General features: G+C 25.4%; 1 protein-coding gene across 4 annotated transcripts in view; it reads right to left on the reverse strand.

Moving 5' to 3' along the window:
• LOC132941597 (zwei Ig domain protein zig-8-like) overlaps positions 1-21825 on the reverse strand; it is a 295382-nt gene that overhangs the window by 246801 nt on the left and 26756 nt on the right. Inside the window, exon 1 of one of the 4 annotated variants that reach the window (XM_061009722.1) lies at positions 16516-16879. The exons of the other annotated variants lie outside the window; for them this stretch is intronic. The gene's annotated coding sequence lies outside the window, so the exon portion shown is untranslated. Of the gene's footprint in view, positions 1-16515; positions 16880-21825 lie in introns of those variants that run through there. 4 annotated transcript variants of the gene reach the window in all.

Consider the following 21825-nt stretch of genomic DNA (forward strand, 5'->3'; position numbering starts at 1 on the left):
CAATAGAAGATCGTGCCATGGTTGGTCGAGTAGTGGAACAAAAATATAAGGTACGATAAGGCAATAAGTCAAGATCTTCGCCACTATCAGCAACGACATCGAACGTATAATCAACGCTGCATAGTGCTTGTAAGTGTGTGTGTGTGTGTGTGTGTGTTGACTTTGCGTGCGTATACCCTCTTCATATTCTTCTGCTTCTCTTGAGCGTTCAAGAAGTTGAACAATAACTTTCAGGGCAGAAAGTTTTAAGCTTCCGAAAGCTTTCGCTGACTTTATCCGGCTATTATTTCAGCGCATACACAAAACGCTTATGCATTATACATTTGGACTTGGCCGCTGTCTCCGTTTTTCCCGTATAAAATATTATTTTGTACACTTTTACTGTGTAGGTAATAGCGGCATATCGGACGTTTACGTGACCGCGGCACGTTAAAGAAAAAACAGCAGTCGTGGCGAAGGTGGCAGGGTACAACCTTAAAATATAGAGAAACAAAACGCTAAAACCACTGTTAGTGGTCTATTATGTATATATAAGTACCCATTGCATCATACCTATCATTATATAATACCGCCCACGGACATGGCGTGACTTTTTTAAAAATTTGTTCTTATTCAATCGTGCTTGAATTGGGCGCGCACTCAAATTATTTTGATAACGTTAAAGTTTGAAGGAATAATGAAATATATAATCAGACATTCAAAAACCAGTATAATAAATAATAAAAAGTACGTATTATGAAAAATTCCTCGATTAAGAAAATAAAATACCTATGATATCTTTCCGGTGTTCCAGCGAAATAATACGTTATGAATTAATATGAATAAGTGTAAGGTAAGTGTGCTTCAGTTTGTGCTATTATAAGCTATTTAGATATTGCTTTTTAGATTACGAGAGTAAAAAAAATGTAATAAAGTATGACTATGATACCCAATACAACCAAAATAATGTCAGCGCACTATATGTGTTCTCTCTCCAACCCACTCGAAACATAGCAAATTTACATTTAGTAAAATCAACCCCGTGTTAATACTTTTAATATTAGAGTGAATTCACCTATTATCAAAATATAAATTAAGAATATTAATTGAGTCATGTGTCCTTACGTTGGCTATGTTATAATATTTTAATTTGTATGTAAGTTATGAGCGTGTAAATTATTAAAATTAAAAATGCTTTTAAATTATGTATACAAATTTAAATATCGTAAAATAGCCAATGTAAACACACGGGTAATATTCTTTGCTTAAAGTTTAATAATAACTAATAAGTAAATTCACTCTAATATTAAAAGCAACAACACAGGGTTGGTTCTGCTAAACATGCATGTTACTATATTTCACGTGCGTCATAGAGAGAAAACAAATTGTGCACTGACATCCTCTTAACTAGATTCCTAGCATTCATAGTACATAAGAAGGCATCTAATCTAATACTTTCACCATCTTATCTTTAAAAAAACTAATCAAAAGTCATCTGAAAAATCATCACGATAGGAAGTGTCTACAACATTTTAAATATTTATTAAGTATAATTCAACTAATATAATGGGAAAACTAATCAAATCTAAATACAAAATTTTAATTTTACGTTTTTGATCTATTTTTATGATAAAGATATAGTTGAAAAATAGTTTATTTAAAAAAACGTAGTTGAATTATTTTACTTAAGATACGGCTCACAGAAAATTATTCAATCAAACGTAGGTACTCTCTTTCTGTGCACTTAAATGCACTATCTAGAAATTGATCCATCTCACCAACACCTTTCATTAATCTAAAAGGAGCCGATTTAAACGTAGAAGTTTTCTCTTGCATTATAAAATTCCAAGTTTCAATGGCAGGTCAGCAGTACACCAAATTATTGCGTAGAAAAACCAGGATCTATTCTAATGTATTAATGTAGGTAGACTATCAAAATGTATCATGTAGAATCTATGCAAACATCTCTGTCATGTTTCCAAGCTTCAACAAATGTAAATTAACAATAATATAAAAATAATACGTAGGTACACATATTACATAATATTATTCTCTTAGATTTTAAATATAAGCAACTGAAATAAACAGACATAACTTTAAATATTGAAGAATACGCAGGGTTAATAAATATTAATTATTTTAATAGCATATAATTCCCATCTTACGAAATATGCTTTTAGTGGGCAAAAAACAAGGTACGATAGAAACAAATAATAAAATCAGTGTATCTAAGATAAATACGAAAAATGATAATGTATGACAATTTGTATTAACAAAATCATGAATTAATGTAAAGTACCTACGAACTTTTATGTTTTTTTTTATGTGTAGGTATACTCGATGGAACTGAAAGAATAAAAGACAAATTTCACATTAGGTAATTTTCATTCGGATTTAAACACATTCTGTAGAATAAAAAAAAATATTTATAATTTATTAAAGTTATGCATTTATATTAAAATTGTTTAAGTATAAAAGTTATAAACAAAAATGTATAATTATGTAAAAACAATTATATCCAATTATTAGACATAAACAATATGTATGAATTCAGTTTTTGATTAGATTTATTATGATATGCTAAAAATGAACTATTTATTTTATAATTGCCAATAGGGACATAATATATAGCTTATAATTTCTCAACTCAGTATTTTTATAGTTGAATGTAAGCAATATAATTTAATAAGTGGTTAGAATCACTTCGTAGGAATCATTTAAAAAATCAAATCAAAGCCAACAAAGCTTCTTCTGATTTATCGCTAATGTTTTACTTTGTCATTGGATAATTAATTTAATTTATCCACGTGCCTGGAATAGCTGAATTAGTTAGACGAATTCATTACTCATAATTGAGACTATACGCAATGCTGAAAATAAATAAACTTCAAAATCAACGATACTGTATACCACTCAATTATTAGTTTATTTGTTTTCAGTAATATACGAAAGTCATATTCTAATCATTAATTATTTGATTATTAGATTTCTACATGCATCAAAAGTAAGAAGAAACTCATAGTTTTGTTAATAGATAAACGCAATAGAGGGGCTCAGTTAGATACTCAAAATCAGGTTAATAAATATTGTAGGTAGCTGTAATGCATATAGGTACTATAATAGAAAAATTGACGTTATTAAGTTATTTAAAATGATAAATTTAATTTTAATCCTAAGTTTGATATATTTTATTTTATTATTTATTATAATATTAAATGCACAACTTGTCTACAGTAATAACATTGATTCTTCTGTCAAGCCTTAATGGACAAGTTTTTAATGCGTAATAAGTATCAATTCAAAAAATAATAATCATTTGAGAGAGTTATGTATTCGCCCAATATAACCTAGTTTAGTCACTTGCATGTTTAGAATCTTACTCAATTGTTCTGCGCTAGTGAGTGATTACTATTATTATATAGATTCGATTACTAAGTCTTTTACGCTATCGTTACAAAATTGAATATCCGCCTCTCCATTCAGACTGAAATTACAATCGACCTCTATTTTCCGATCTACAATACTATACGATCTAATATGAATCCAGCTAACATATTCAAAAATAGGGCTTTGCAAACACATCTTGATGCCAGACGCGCGAACGGTCCGGGAAATTTCCATTGCGATCCGTTTGCCAATTGCTGAATTACTATGCTTCTATTCCCAGTTTACCGTTTACCGACCATTATCAATAATGGCAAATTGCCCCTAAAGTTACATACATAATTAATGTGTTAACTCTCCCTTTTACCAACAATAATAACGCAGAACAAAAGAATTTTTAAATTATGGTATGAACAAATATCGATGAATAAATTACGATAAAGTTTATTGCACAGTAAAATTAAAATATCAAACTGTATAAAAGAAACAGTAAAAAACACAATTCATGTTTTTTTAGTACATGAATCCAATTAGGTTTCACAATTTACGAGTGTTATAATTATAGCCAATAGCCATAATAAGAATCAATAGTTTCCAAGTATCTTATTAGAGGGTTGTTATGAAGCGAATATATTTTTTTTTCACTAAAACATATCCAGCAGAATGAACAAATATAACAATAATTATCTGGTAATTATATTTTTATATCTAAATTAACAGAATATTTTAAAGTCATAGAGTATAATAAAAAATCATCTTATGGTCGTTATACAACACTATTCCGATTTACAACGCACACATGTTTGTTTAAGAGAGTACTGATTTTAGCTCTTCCGATAAACACAATAAAATGTCCACTATCTTTGTTTACTCTAAGCCAGAAGTACCACAAATATTTACACCATACAAATTTCTAGAACATTTTCTATAATACATTGGGTTTGGAATAAAACAAAATAAGCTAAGGCGTAAAATACGTTAATACAGCTATATACCCAGTTATATTTATTACGATATTTTAATTGTCTATGCCTATTTGTTGGGTTATACTATTTGAATATATTTTATTATTAGTCTGAAATCCTTACGATCCTTTATATTACATCATAATGGAAAGTCGTAAATTCCAAAAGAACATATTAATAATTGTTTTTTTTTTTTCAGTAAATACCTAGGTGTTATTTTAAAAGTTCATAGGTACTTAAGATAAATTTAATAAAAACTATAAGACTATCAAACATTTTTTTCAGAAAAATTTCTTATTTTCCATTGGCACAATTTTACTATTTATTTAATTTAAAAGGTTAATACAATAATATAAATAAAATTTATGTTTTAAAAGAAGTAAAATAAAAATTAAGATAAGTTGTTTGTATGTTGAAAAACAAGATGTAGAAAAAATTATACAAACAATAACTATTTTTTATATTGTATTTCATAATTTATATACAATTAATTGTTATACTAAATTGTCTTCCACACAAGGCACCCGTTCATTGTTAATATACAATATTAATATTATTATTATTTATTGTTGAAACACTTGTTTTATATATTAATATATATAATATTATACAATGTAGTTTTAAACTGGAATATAACGTAAGTATATGTTGTAACGTAGTTTTTTTAGTTTTCGCTTCTTTCTTAAAAACACAAAATTAAAACAATGTTGGATAAAATAATAATATTCTCAAGTCTGTGAAAAAGATAAAAATAATTTAAAAAGACCGCAATTATTAAATTTTTTGTTTACATTAGCTATGTAAAATAACTATTTCAAAAAATAAATCGATTTTATTGAAAATTCTATTAATTATATTTTAGGTGATTTAAAAATAAATATTAATTGAGTTTTTTAAGCTATTTGACTATATTGTACTCCACATTTTTACTCAGAAATAAAAAACTGTTATGGAGTTGAATGAAATAGGTAAGCAAATCAATGTCCACTGCAATAGTACTAAAATACTGAAATAATTACTATTTAATTTAAAAATTAATATAATCTAGAAAAATATTTTTTTTTACAATGAAATACGTTTTTAATTTATATATTGTTATTCAAATCGATTACCATACCAACAAGACGTATTTATTGGTCGTATGTGCTGATCAGTTTTGATCAAAGAAGAAAATAATACATAAACTACTATACAGTTTAGATCACATAATATAACAATAAAATTGCAATTTGAATATTTTATATTGAAATAATATATGGATTTTAATAAATAAAAATCATTATCGTTGATAAAAAAAACAATTAAAATCTACAATATTAATTAATAGTACAATATTCTATTCGTATATTACTTTACAACAACGACTTACTTATTACAAATATTACTATATAATATTTTTTTACTATAGCTTTTGTTAAATTAATTATTTCTCAAATTGGAATTTTTAATACCAAATTGAACAAAAGAACTGAACCACTATTTATTCTCTGTAGGTATTTTTCATGATTGTGAGTACGTTAAAAATATTGACTTGTGATTATATTATTATATCATCTAGGTGTACTTAAATTACATTCTAGCTCAGATGAACATGATGATGATTTAGGAATTTCATTTTGACGACATGAAAAACGTTCGTAAATGGTTGTATGGTATGTCAATGGAATTAATTAGAAGCACCCTAAATTACAGGGTAACGATGGAATGTCTTACAACACCAGTCATAGTCAGTTCGAATAATTATTGAACGAAAAAATAATGTCTAATATATACTATTATATTAAATACCTATTAGGTCAAAAACTTTTTGTCAAAAAACAAAGTTTTACAATGTACAGTATTATTAACAACAATATAAGCTTAAGAAAATATAGAAATATATTAAAATATACAATTTATTATTTATTAAAAAAATTTAAAGTTTGTTAATTTTGTGATTTTTGGTTGCCTAAATTAAATAAGTATTACTTGCAAAAAATTATTAAAATGTTATCTTAAATTATAAATATAAACCAATAAGTAATGACATTTACAATTATTATCTATTAATAGGTAATTAGAATGATCTCAAACAAAACTCCTATAAATACAGTAACAAATGTAATAAAAAGTTATCTAAATTCCAGCACGAAAATATGGATCATAATAATATGTTGTAATAATATAATATTAGTGCTGTCATACAAAATAACTCTCAATTGTATTCAAGTATAAAACTTGTTTTCGTTATATTTCAATAAGTGGCGTTATATTTAATACTTCTTGAAAAACCATACCTATCAAGAATAATAATATAATTACATTATTTCAAAATAATTCTATAAATGCAAATAATCCTATACTTGTACAATATTTCCTAAATCCATTCATGATTTGTATTTATCTTGATACTTCCATTACCGTAGACTACGTTGTCAATAAAAATACGTAAATTCACTTATAATGTACAATATGCAACTCCTGGTTAACATCATTGGTTTATGTTATTAAAGAATAAGTATAAAATTTTACAACTCTATAAATTCTGTATTACTGCCATAACTTCATTAACAATAACCGTAATTGATTTATTACAGTCTTTATTGTGCTACGAGTAGTTTTCTTTTATGTTCTTTATTTACAAGACGTTAGAACATTTTACAAAATATATTAAGGGAGACTGGGGCTAGACAGCTTATTTTTTATATTTGTATTTTTAATTCTTTGAGTTTTGTGATTTTAACGTTTAAGAGTTCACTTAACATGAAAGTTACATTATTAATATAAATTATTATCTTAATAAATGTAACAATTAATATATTTGTAAAAATAAAGTTATATCTCATATAGACAGTTTGGTATACACATACTCAACATGCCCATATTTCTGACTTTTTCAATATTTTGAAACAATAGTAAATATCATAGGCATAATATTATTATGATGAAATAATAAGTAAATAATGTTTTACTTTTCTTGAATAACCGCTGCAGTTAGTATTTAAAAAAAATGTTTAAAATATAAAAACGATATTTTTCAAACACGTAAAAACAACACAGTTGATAAAAATATTATATTACTCATTAAATAACAGGAAAAATTGAATTATGACATCGACTCGTATGGTGATATAACTATTGTAATGATTGTGTTACTGTGTGTTTAACTTAAATATAGGTAGGTAATATATCAAAAATCGACTTCGACAACTTAACTTGGTGTCCAACTAACCTTGGTCTCACTTAGGTACATTATAATATTATTGATCAAAATATGAACTTATTACTATTTAAAGTAGATTTTTATATTCTATGTGGTCTGTAATAAAGCTTCTTTGCGTATTATTCTAATATTTATATTTATACAAAATTTAGATTTCGATTTTTGTTATGACTATATTATTGCTATCATTATTATTATTATTATTATTATTATTATTATTATTATTATTATTATTATTATTATTATTATTATTATTATTATTATTATTATTATTATTATTATTATTATTATTATTATTATTATTATTATTATGATTATCATGCACGATGGCGTTCAAATGGCCGAAATGGTTTCATTGTTCTGCAGGAGCAGCCATTGTGTCAGATATGTGTTTTGGTGGTAGGTAATAATGACCGCCTGCCGACAAATTTGAATACCCATTGTCTTAAACGTTGCCGGTAAAACGTACACCGTTGGAGCAACTTGGAAGATCACGACCAATCTAATCAACGTTATATATTTTTTAATTATTTTGGAAAAATGATTGTACTAATAATAATTTCTAGACCACTACAGACTTATACAATATTACAATTTAATACTAAGATATAATATAATAGACTTACTTTGCTACCGTTATATTATTTCTCATATTAAAAGTGATCGTAAAATAATTTAATATGTACCAATTAACATCATTATTTATTATTAGTTGTAATTTATATGATTAATTATTTATTCATATAATAATATTATCTTTATATTAATTAATTGAACGTGTCCTGACTGACTAATCAACGTAGAGCCTAAACTATGATACCGAGAGACTTGCAATTTTCATGCCACCTTCGTGCCACCATGTAGCGGTGCATTAAGAAAGGATTATGCATAATTTGCATTTTAATGAGATGCTCACAAAGGTAAATCGAGCATTTTTTTTTTTTTGATAAATGGTTGCCATTGGTTTCGTATTATAATATTAAAAGTGTAATTTAGTATTTTTGTACATAAATCGTTAAAATCGGTTGCTTAGGTAGATGAGGTAAAATTATACATAAAATCGTCCGTCGTGTTTATGGCAACGAATTTCTAATAAATAAATTATATCTTAAAACAAACAATATGATAGATGAATGTAAGCTTATGCATTAAAAAACTACTTCATCGATTTTAATGAAAATATCAAATTATTTAAATTTTAGAGAGTAGTTTGAACCACATTTGATAATATACCAAGTGCTATATCCAATCTGCTACAGGTGAATTGTCCATTTTAGTAGAATTAGTTCAATATTAAGCCAAATACATTGACGCCGATTTGCACGCGAACTGAGATACACTAAAACCAAGACACACATATACCCTATAGCTATAAATTTGATATTTTTTTACTGGAGGTGTAAGGTTATATATCTATTATAGACATAACCATATTATATATAAACATTTTTTTTTCCATGTTAATTGTTTTAATGTTTTATAATATTTATTATGTGCGTAAAGATTTCTGTCATGATCAACTCATAATTTAAATATTATTCTAAAATATTTCAATACAAATACGAATTTTAAGATAACGAATATTTTTTGTGATTTTCATGATTTTCAATTTAATGTAATGATCATAAATGGGATTGAACATTATTTATCAAATACAAATAATAATAATTTAAGTATGAACTGTGTTTAGTTATAATTTAATTTTGAAGATGGTATGCATTATTATAGTCGTACAATAATGATTGTAACTATAATAATATTAGTGATTAACACTAAATGTTTAACCAAAGTATATAGTGACTAAAGTGTCAACAGATAAACGATAGTAATTTACCATCAATATAACGAACTTTATTTGTTCAAACATAATCGTATACACTTTTTATACAATCGTTGGCTTTAGTTCAGTTATTAACCCATACAATTAACTAGGTATCAAATCGTACAGGCAAGTTGTATAAAGGTTAAAATGTTACAAAGATTAATATTTCTTTTATTTTGAAAAGCAAAGAAATATGTGATTTGAATAAATTTGTAGTTATAACTACGTAACTAATTCGGAAAAAAATAAAAATGAAAAAAGCAGCGGTACGTAGAAAAGTTGTAACATTAAAGTTTTCCGTGGTAAACTTTACGGATGATTCTGAAAGCGGTCGTAAATTTCACGTGATTCGATATAGATTACACAAGCATTCAGTGGCTGATAAAAATGAACATAAATTCGTATGTGAATAAGGTCTGAACTGAGAGGGTAGACAACAAATTTCGTCAGCAATTTGATAAAGTGCTTGAAAAGTATCAGGCGACGACGATGCATCGTGCCCTCAGCAAACGCCTCCCTTTTCTTCTCCTTATTACTTTTTCCTTCCAAGTTTTTGTTGTTGTTTTTTTCCCTCTTTCTCTTTCATTCCTCCCGTTCTTTTTATATATTTTTATTATTTATACACACGCGTCTTGGGTTTCTCACGCAGTTCCATCATTTTGATACATCGAAACACTTATTCACCCTTTCCCGAGGACGACACCGGCATAAATAAGCCTTTAGGTGTGCGAGCCGAGCATGTAATCGCGTAAAACATCAACATCGAGCTGCCTGAAAGCGATGTTCTTGGTTTTCGCTAGACTTGATAAAATGATTATGCATAAGGGAGTCGTGAAACGTAATTTGTATGTTTCCTATTTTTCTCACCCTATGTTCTCTTCCTCAGACAGAAACTATGGTTTTACTTAAACTGATCCACTATGCGCAAGCGCGCAGACACGTATACTCTTAATACATACACGTACATATCATGAAACCCATGCATTTCACATTTTCACATTTAATCTACACGATTTCTGTGAAGCATATTATACAATATAGGTACAATACACGTTTTTTTTTTTGTATTTTGTATGAATTCATATTTATTATAGATTAAATGTATTAGCGTTTATTTTTTTTAGCATTAGGTAAACTTAAAAAAAAAAATATTTAATCATAAAAAGTTATTTTAAAATCTTATATTTTAATCTCAAAGAAAATTAACGTTCAAACTTTTTATAGTTCATTATACTGTAATATTTAACATTCCATAACATTTTATTTGCATAATAATTGAGCGTTAAATTATCCCATAAGTTAATTCCCACTTAACGGTTAAGGTATACAATGCATTAAAATATACCTATATATTATTTTATATTTTTATGTACATACCTATAATGATTTTACTACTGTTTTTGCACTTACACCACATTAGTACATTTATTTTTATTTTTAAATTTTATAAAATATATTATGTACTCGTAAATGAATAAAAACTATAATATGAAGAACTAAATGTGTTTACCAGTCATACGTGTAAGTATTATATTATATAATACATTTTTAATATTAATCATCGAATAGGTAATATAAAAATATTAAATTTTATAGCGACGTCTTTGTATTTTTATGTCTTAGGTTTTTTCGAACATTGTAACAAGTATAATTGCATTGGTAAATCCATAGTAATAAATTGATAATGTGAAATTTTATTTCTATGTAAATATTCGTAATTGTATATTTTAACTTAAATCTTGAGTCATTTATATATTAATTAATGATAATTAGTTTTTACCTTCATGACACATTACGGTCGTCAATAACTGATTTATTATAAAAACATTTAACACAACGTCAAAATTAAAAGAGCAAATCTATAACTCACACCCAATAAATTGATAATAATAAATATTTATTATTTTAGTTTGGAATATTTGCATAATAGGTACAATGACGTATAGAACACTTTAATGTACCTTGTATATTAGCAAAATCCAGTTAATTTTCTTCTCACATGTTGTGTTTCTGAGACCTCACTCAACACCTTTGCGTCGTATATCCATCAACCGCATTATTCATCATTATACTCGTCAACCCTATACATACTTTCATCTCACATCACCTTGCCAGTAGAAATTTCAATTCATACTAGACAGCATGTCTCGTGGGTATTTAATAAAACATTCTTTTCAACCACAGGTATAGTCTTTTGCACATAATCTTGCTATCCTCAGTATACCTTAATTTAATACAAACACGCACTTTAATCAATGCACCCGGTAACTTATATCAAACAATTGAATACTAGGTAAGAGCAAAGCGCATGTAAAACCCCAGCAGTGTTGATATCACAATATTATAAGCGAATACGCTGATAAAAAAAGATATATAATAAATATTAAATATTTCCGACTTATATTATTTTTCACTCCATATTTATAAAGGTTTTATTTAATTTATTTTTATCAAACTAAATACTAAAAATGTGTTATTATATTATTATTGAATAATATTTAGGCAGTGATGTGCAAGACTAACTCGTTGCGATTCATATTAATAAAACAAACCCTTCAAAATAACAAATTTCTATATCATTCAAAATAAAATTTTAAAACTACACCAAGTTATTTCTTCTGCAGTAGACAACAAATAAATTACAAAAGAGAAGGTTATAACTGGTGCGAATTTCTTTTGAAGCCTATGAAACACTTAAATTGCTTTATTTAAAAGGTTATAAAAGATCATCGATGGAAATATGACAAGGAGTACATTTATAGCCACTAAATACAGCTTTATGAACCATACATAAAATATTTTTACAAGTTAAAAAAATAATTAAAAAATATTTTTTTTTTTATAAAATGATGATAGTTAATTATTTTAATTGACTCATGAATTATTCAGTTTGCTTAGTAAAAAAATATTCTTTCTTTATTGTTTATTTTAAGTAACAACTTTCATTGTAATGACGTTATATTTATTATTTTAAGAAATTTTTGATACGATATTATCATGGATTTAAATTTACATATTAATATATAATATACCTATGAATAGAATTGTTGAATCTTTAAATTAAATATTAATCATAAACTTTTAAAATAACAACAGAAATATAAATAAATAAATATAAATACCCATGGTATATAGTATACCAGAGTACAAGACATACATACTCCCATTTCTCCTTTAATAAATATATTGAAATTTTAATTATACTTAAACACCATAATATTACCTAATATAGATTTTTTTATAACATTTATGGAGTGTCCAGTGATGGTAAAAACTTTTATTTCAAATGTAAACAACACTTTTCTTTGTAAATTCATAAGCATATTTATTTATACAAATCAAAATAATTAGAACATTAAGATTTTGAATGATTTTACGTAATGTACCAACTACTAAGATTAGGACAAAGGATTTATAGATATGAGGTTTATGATTATTTTAAAACTACAGCAATAGATAATATTATAATAATATGATCAATTTATAGTTTGTAAATATTGTCTAATATAATAAGTAACAGACTAAATATTACCGCCTTTTTGTAATTAATGTAAAACAATTATTAAGGATTACAAATTATCCTTAGTAGCTATATTAAGTTTAATAACACAGAAACTACTTGTTCGTGTTTCGATTTAGATGCATAAACATTTACTTGTTAATCATTTATAGAAAAAAATGTTGGTTTTCACATGAAAAAAAAAACCAAAAAGTTGTTCTACTCTATTTTAGGTTTCAAGTGTACCTCGTCACTGCAATATTAAAGTGTTTAATTTGGATTCATTGATAAATCATTGTATATAAAAAAAACCATTCTGAACGGAGACAGTCTGTCAGCCTATTCTGAAGATATTTTATTATATATTTATATTCCTATAAGTTATTTATTTTTCTATTAGTAACAATATGGTAGGTTGAGCTATTTTTTGTAATAAACAAATCATATAATATAATACATATTTATTATAATATTATTCCAAATCATTTTATCATTAACTGTAGTTATTACTATGTCAATATCGACGTACCCATAAGACTGTGAAAATAACTTCATGGTATTAATATCTTAAAATTAATTTAAATATTTTGGAAATTGAACTTTGTAATGTGTATGGAAAATTAAAATATCCATAATAAGAAAAAGTTTCAAGTTTATACGAATTATACTTTTTGGATTAAGTACTACAAAGTGCACAAAGTAGCTAAGTTATCGATATTTTTTTGTTTAAATAGGTTATTTTTTAACTTTAAATTTCGGTAAAAATTGTGTAAATTTATTTTTGACATTTTTTGGTTGCTTTAATTACAAATTATGAGGAACTTTGCATTACATTTTAAAACTTTTTTATTTAACATAACATTTTCATAATCATTGTAAAAAAAAATTGAAAGTTCTTAAATTTCTATAAGTAGCTTAAAAATAGTCTAAATATGTTGAAAATTTAACAGTGTATGATTATAATTTAAGTAGGTACCTTAAGTTTAAATAATAACAAAATACCTAACTTAGTCAAAATTCGTTTGAGAATAAAATATCGTTTTATATGTTTCAGTATCCAACGTCTTCGGAATTTGAATTTTAAACGCTCATAAAAAAGAATATAACTCAACGTTAATTTTTGTTTTATTCCAGTGAAGTAGGTATCTGAAAATATGGTTGTTAATAATTTTCCTAAAAATTCCAAAATCCTCTTTTTTATGTTATGTACCAATTATACATTTTGCGTATAAAAGTGCACAGAATTTACTGTGTATGTGGCTAGTTTGTATATAAAAATATAAAAGCAGATGCCCACTCTGTACTATGCATAGTATTACTACTTAATAAAATCTATTTTTGTATAAATCATTATTATTATTATTGGATAAAATATAAAAAAATTTAATTTAAAATCAACACTAAACACAAAAAAAGTACTATTATGTATAGATATGTCACTACACATGACATCAGTTGTATACTTGTAATTAACAAAACTTTTATTTAACACAAACATTTTATAACATTTATAAGAAAATAAAAATGTGACTTTTATGATACAGTGTTTAATATTAATTAATATTTTGAAAATGAAAGCCGAAATTAATTATTTACATCTTTATTTTGAGAACATACTATAGGCAATAAAAATTCTACAAAATTGTCAAGTAGTCCTATTTATTTTTCTCAAATATTCAATCTCGTTTGCAGTTTTTTTACTTTGAATAGGTCCTTTTTCGGTTTCTTATTTTATCTCTAATAGTTACGAAAAAAAAAATACAAATAAGAAGTGTATATAATGAAGACAATTAAGCAAGCGTACCTAATCTAACATACTCATAATATATTAAACTCAATGATTTGGTAGTTTTCTGTACCATAAAAGTTATTTTTAAATCTTTACTTGTATTAAATTTTAACAACTTAGATGCAACTTATGGAAAGAAGAGAGGGTGCTTATAGGTGATTCAGCACCCTCATTTCTAAGACGTCAAAATTAATGTAAAAAAGAGTGGTTTCTTTTTTATGTAGGATTTTTTTTTATTTGACGTCTTTATCAGAAAGATAAATTGTTTGTGATTATTAGTTACCCATTACCTACGTAATAGGAACTTTAAGCTTTAGAAATCGAGTTGTGATATTATAATGTATAATGACAAATTAATGACACTTATTTATATACCTAATAGTAGGTATAGATATTTGTCGTCACAAAATTATATTTTGTAAATTTTGTGATAACATTTGTAATACAATATTTTGTGACGTCGTTGCAGCTTTTGGTCATTTTGACAAGTCTCTATATGTTGACTGATATTTTTAACTCATTCAGTAAATATAGAAGAGCGCAAGTTGAATTTTAAGTTTGAAGTAACTAAACTTAGTTAAAAAGCAATTACATTAATTTTTAACTGAATATTTAGTATTTAAATTTATAGAATAATACTCTAAGTAAATCCGATAAAAGCATAAACTAAAAAACAACAATATATAATAAAAATGATTCATATAAGAATAATATTGACAAAAAAAAAAATCTGAAGTGGTGGCTACGGCAGTTGAAATGGAATAAACACCGAAGATAATATGTTATAAATTATTTAGATTAATTTTTGTGAAGTTAATACTTTAAGGGCTCATGGTAGGAAATCTTTAGACTTTGAACTAACTTATCTGGTTATGTTATTGTTAGGTTTGAAATTTGAAATCAATATATGTTTAGAAAAGACTATTGTAACGTATTTTGATCCCTTTGAAATCTAGAAATAGTGCATTGAAAACTTCGACTGTCTACAATTTAGTACCTATTTATAATGCATAATGCATATTATAACATTACCTTGGTACCTATAACCAGTGGCGTGACGAAGGACTTTATTTGAGGCACGTGCCTCAGCTTTAAGGGTGGTGGGTATCCTGGAGACTAGGAGCATTTCAAATATAGTAAATAATTTATTAAGTACACACTAAGACAGTAAGACTGAGCCAATCATTCTCGGTTACCATTTACGTAAATAAGTAATTATTTATATATAAGTATTTATAATTACTAATATAAAATATTGTGCTTCATAAATTAATGAAGTTCGCCACGCCACTGCCTATAACTAATGATAACGATAATTTATAAAAAAATATAATTTGTAAACAAAACAAAATATATTTTTTAATACACATAGAATTCATATCATCAAAAAAATTAACAAACGTAACTATAAATTTAATTTCCGAACTGATTAGTAATTGCATATTATAATGGAATAAATTTTAAATAGTTAAATTAGAATTTACTTTAAAATAATATATATAACTCTTTAAGTCACATAATATTTACTTTTTATCTCGTTAATGCCCAGCCTTGAATTCGGATATAATTTAACAATCTGACAAGTGACAACGTTTGTTGTATCATGCATTCATAATTCAAATATCACATTGGTATGCGTTTTATAGTACAATTAAGAATGGTTATTGTAATTAATAAACTAAACTTAAGTATTCAGTGAACATTGCGTAATTTCAGCAACCTCAATAGTTGGGCTGAGGTTACGCCTTTACGTGACAACAATGTGTCAACATAAAGACGTTCCCACATCAGTAATATAATCAGCGTATTATTGTAAGACATAATCACAACATTTTTTTATAACATGAATTGCAAGTAATTTTTAATTGAACTTACCCGTATCACGTATCTGGAACTTTATTAATCCTCGAGTAGCACTATGTGCGGTTTGTCGTACATCGTGTACACTTTTAAAAGTATTAAATACACAATATAAGATGATAATATTATATACTATACTATATATATTATATTATTTAATGTATAAAAAACTATTTTATTTTATATACTATTATATTATACAAATCTTATCTTCCGAACAAAACCACACGAATGAATTTTGACACAAACGAATTTAATCACGATCGCTAATTATATTTGATTACAATAAGAATACTTTTTATGGCGTTTTGATTTAGCGTAAGGACAAACAAACGGCAATGTTTAAATTTGAAGCAGCACACGAGGCGTACGGATAATATCCCGGATGCGCACTGACGTCGCTTTTGCTAACGTCCGCGGTAAATGCCGCCAAAAGCCGGCCGGGCGCTCGTCGTACAATGTCGGTACGGTTCGGCACCACACCAAAGTCCTTACGATTTCATACATGTACAGTGAAATTAAAGTAGCTGAATAGTCTTGCTTCGTGTCAATATAAATACCATAAAGTTATTCCTTTAGTGATCTCAAACGAAAAAAAACTAAATGTATTTTACTTTGTAATTTTATTTTCAACTTTATTATTATTTATTAGCTTAATTTATCGTGTTACTAATAAGTAATTTTAAAACAGCTATAATGGTAGACAATCCATTTTTATAACTATTATTTTTTTATTATTTTTTTTGTTAAAATGTTGACATTATTTTATAATCGGGGTAGTTAGTATGCATATAGAAACAAAAATAATACAAAATTATTAATTTACATTAAATTAAACAATATATATTTTTATATATAAATTGAATGATATTTTGATATTTTGATTTAGAATAATATTTTAATATTAAAACAATTATTTTTATCATTATTTAATGTATGTACGATTTAACATAATATCTTATAAACTAAAATGTCTGCCACTTTGGGGGAAAGTTTGGCCAATTTCTCAATTATTGCTCCTGAACTAATAGTTAAGCAAACTTGTGTTGTGATAGAGGTCTGTAGATGTAACCAGGAACTTTTAAATACCTGAGAAGTTATATCGTATCATATGACGCACCATTGATTCACATAATTTAATTAAAATTAATATATAATAATAATCTGGTAGGTATTACATAAATTTGATAATAATATATTGTGTAGTATATTATATTATTTTTTTGTAAAACAACCCATATTTTGTTTTGGATGAAAATAATATGTTTAAATCTAGATTACCCAAATTTCACAAGATTTATAATTTTATAAGTTACATTATATAGCATTGCAAGCAAATTAGTATAAGAAATAACAGTTGAAATATAAACATCTTAGGTAAATTAATAATATTTTATATTATAGGTAATATCTTTGACGTATGGTATAAATGACATTTTTGTCTTTTAATGTTATTTAACTCAAACATTTTTATATTTTGTTGGTACAGATCACGTAAGTCAAAACTATAACTCACTATCTGTGAAATTTGTTTTGATCTAAACATTTTAAGTTATATTATATTGGGCACAAAACACGTATGTCTAGACAAAAATAATTTTAAAATGATCTTAATATCTTAAGTCAAGTTTAGAAATGATTTTATATGCATGCCCTAACAGCGTAATTCATATAAAATAAAAATCCGATTATCTTAAGTCACTAAAAATAAGGAAGAATTGATTTTAAAGTTCTACTTAATAGTTAACATAAAAGTTGGTACAATGAATATTAAATTTAATTAATTATCAGACACTATATTGTCTACGATTTTGAATGATTTTTCAATGTTTTGTTTAATCTTCCTGAAGATTAGTCGTTTTTGACTTGAGACATTTATACTATACGCCAAAGATATTAAGTATGGTATTTTTATAACCACAATTTAATTAGATAAAATGTATTTGGTAATATACTTTTAAAAAATGTTACTTAATAGTACTGTTCTAATACAAATAAATAATATACAATTTAAAAAAAGAATTACTATATTAAACAAAATAATGATCATTAGGAAATAAAATAAAAACCCAGATAATCCATGTCAATTTTGTAACCTGCAAGTGATAGTGAAATGAATTTAAGGGGTTTTAGACCCGGTACTTAAGTGCATACTTGGGTTTTATGTTTATCATTATGGACGACAAATAAACGTTACACTAATCGTAACGATAACCTGCGTGCGCTAATTTTAGTAGAGAAAAAAATGTAATATGTATATGTATATCTTAATTGACTCTTATATTAGGTACCTAAAATTAAGAGCACAATATTATGATCAACACATTTGGTTCGTTTGTGTCCAAAGACATTAATTGTTTAATATTATCGAAACTTAACATATTAAATTAATATAATTATAGAATAAAAGTTAATTTAAACAAACATTTATCTATATTATTTCGATTGGTTCTATTTAAAAATAAAACACTTTAATATTATATTTAAATATTTATGTTAAAATTTGATATATTATGTGTACATGCAAGAAATGTATATTATTAGTTATAAATAACTAATATACTTAATAATATAATATAAATTAATAATTATCATTTGATGAAATTATTATATAATTCAACGTTAATAACAACGTTAGAATATAGTATAGTTTGGTACATTGTATTGTTTACATAAATTCTCGAGGAATAAGGAATACTGCTTTACAGTGGCGTATATAGGGAGTGGGCCTAGTGGGCTGCAGCCCCCCTCCCGAAATTACAGTCGTTTTAAATAGAACAACAATATATTTTATTAGGTAGTATTATAAGTTATAATATTTTATAGCCTGTTGAAAAATAACAAATACGAATATATTTATAGAAATATATATTAAATTTAAATTTAAAGTAGTCTCTAAGTAATAGATCACTTGCTAGTTTCTATCTACTATAGCCCACCCCAAAAATTATTTCTATATGCGCCACTGCTGCTTTACTCTTATTTGTGACCAAATTATCGTGATAACACAAACATATTTTTTTATTTAATGCATTGCAATACAATAAGTCAATATTTAAATAGTTTAATAAATCATTCTTTAATAGTATACTTTTTTGTATTATATTAATAAAATACTCAAATATTATACTTAACATGAAATAATATAATAACATAAAAACAGAGATTTTATATTAATGACCATTAATTTTAAAATTATTAATTTAAGTACATCAAAAATTTAAAAATATTTTAAACAAATAAAATCTCATTATTAAAAATATTCATCACGTACTACTAATCAAAAACTAATTTATTTAGTTTATTATATCTAAATAAAATCTAACATATCAATAGACAATAATTAAAATAAATATACCTACTTTCATATAATTGAGCTTCGATAATATTAAAGAGTTAACATTTTATGAACCAATAATACAAAAAAAAAAATCTACTGGAATTAAATATGGAGTGCAGACTAGCCAATTTAAAAGTGTACCTCTAGCACTTAATTTGTTTAACAAATGGCAATGGATATTATTGGAATAATCCTATTTCCACTAATGTATTCCTCCATTAGATCTTCATAAAGGAATCTTTTAGAATTACCTTCGATAAAAAAAAAAGAATTATTATCAAATTACTTTTGATCAATATAATGTCAATGTCACAATAGAATACTCATACTTCTTGAGTTAAATATATAGGTCTAAAATGTACTTATTTAATTATTTGTCAAAATATTTCAAACATTTTTTTTTTTCAATTTCCTCGAACTAGTATCGTACTTTAATGAATAATATGAATTAATTAATGAACTTTAGTATTTAAATATCATGAGATTATTATAGGAAAGTTGAAATACGACGGTGATGTAGCATTATTGCATATACAAGACGCCGTGTTAACATTATATAATTATTATTATTATTGACAGGCTTAAAAAGTATATAAAACGAGGTTGTTGCTCTGCTGTATAGTAAATCGTAGGTGTCAAGTATTTATCGTCATTGATGAGGTCACTCTAATTTATGGGTTAAATGATTGCAAACAAAAATGCTATTCTAAGCGGAGATAGGCCTGTCAGCCTATAATAATTCTAAGGATATTGTATTATTGTACACTTATATTGAGTAGTAATTTATTTCTCTATTAGTAATATTACGTAAACCTAATCATCCCTGAAAAAAAATCGTATGTTCTTTATATTATTGTAATAATAAATGGCATAAAATTAAATTAATACTATCTAGAAATTGTTATTTGTATAGATAAACTGGATATCTAATATAGAATTCCCGAATGAGGATAATATTTAAAACATACACATCATTAACTAGTTGAAAAATACAATACATATAAAACATTAAATTTTTTGATATTAAAAAATGAATTATATTCAAGAATAATTTATTTTCAATATGAAATATTTTTGGCATATAATAAGGACAAAATGGAAATCTGAACAAAAAGATTCATACAAATATTGACGGTAAATGTATTCACATAGGTATTAAAATATAAACAATATTAAAAATGCATACATATTAATTTATATATGATAAAATGTATATATTAGTGTTTTAAAAAATTAAATTTATATAATTATCTGTCTAAATTTGAAACTTTGAATAGCGTGAAATACTTTAAATACTATTGATTATTACGAAATTGATATTGGTGACATTTTGAACTGCGCTATAGTACTATATCATAAACTATATTCGTTTCGATGCACAAGACGTATTGAATTACTATCTAGCTGTGTGAATCATTGTTATTATTATTTAATTATTAAATAAAATAATCAATATAATGGTCGTACCTGTTAACGATAAAAAAAAAAAACAACACCAAATCGTTCACATGTCTCAGAAATCTAACTTATCTTACTATTTCCAATGAAGGTACACAATTATGTAACTGAACAATCACGGGCAATTTAGAAAATATATAGATAATGTATTAGGTACCTATACATTTCACCAAATAACATCATTTCATACTTAAATGCTATCATATTATACTTTTTTCGAGATTTTATCAACATTTATAGAAAAAAAACAAGTTAGGAAAGCTCACTCATCGAGCGTGCTAAATTCCCGATTTCTAAACGTACATTAATGCCATACAATAAACTTTATCTCTATATACAACTTATGTACAGTAACTACCGACAATAAATAAATACCTACCTTTTAATATCAACAACCGTAACTATGTACTGGTAACTAACAGACGGATATAAGGATATAAGGTGGTCTAAACGTATGTGTAGAAACCTCAAACTAAAAAAAATTTTGAACATTAATTCAAATATATAAAAATTCTTAAGAAGTATGA

The sequence above is a fragment of the Metopolophium dirhodum genome, chromosome 3 (assembly GCF_019925205.1).
Source record: "Metopolophium dirhodum isolate CAU chromosome 3, ASM1992520v1, whole genome shotgun sequence".
Lineage (NCBI taxonomy): Eukaryota > Metazoa > Arthropoda > Insecta > Hemiptera > Aphididae > Metopolophium > Metopolophium dirhodum.